Source organism: Tupaia chinensis, unplaced genomic scaffold, assembly GCF_000334495.1.
Source record: "Tupaia chinensis unplaced genomic scaffold, TupChi_1.0 Scaffold000231_1, whole genome shotgun sequence".
Classification (NCBI taxonomy): Eukaryota; Metazoa; Chordata; class Mammalia; order Scandentia; family Tupaiidae; genus Tupaia; species Tupaia belangeri.
In genome coordinates this window covers 479,761-480,008 of record NW_006159706.1, presented here as the reverse complement: position 1 = coordinate 480,008, position 248 = coordinate 479,761, and positions in this window count along the sequence as shown.

Below are 248 nucleotides of genomic sequence, written 5' to 3'. Positions count from 1 at the left end.
GGGACCAGCAGGTGGCAGGGTGGTTAAGGCGCTGGACGCTCCTATATGGCTAGCCATGGTTCAAGTCCTGGACCTGGCAGCTTGCTTTCTCATTGTCTCTCTTCGTCTCTCTCTGGTCAAATTAAAATAAATGAATAAATTTTTTAAAAATAAAGTAATTATTAAAAAAATAATCTTTGAAGAAAAAATAATCCCTGAATTTGTAGTCAGCTGGTTAGAAGTGATGCTGGCCTGCAGACCTTATGGCT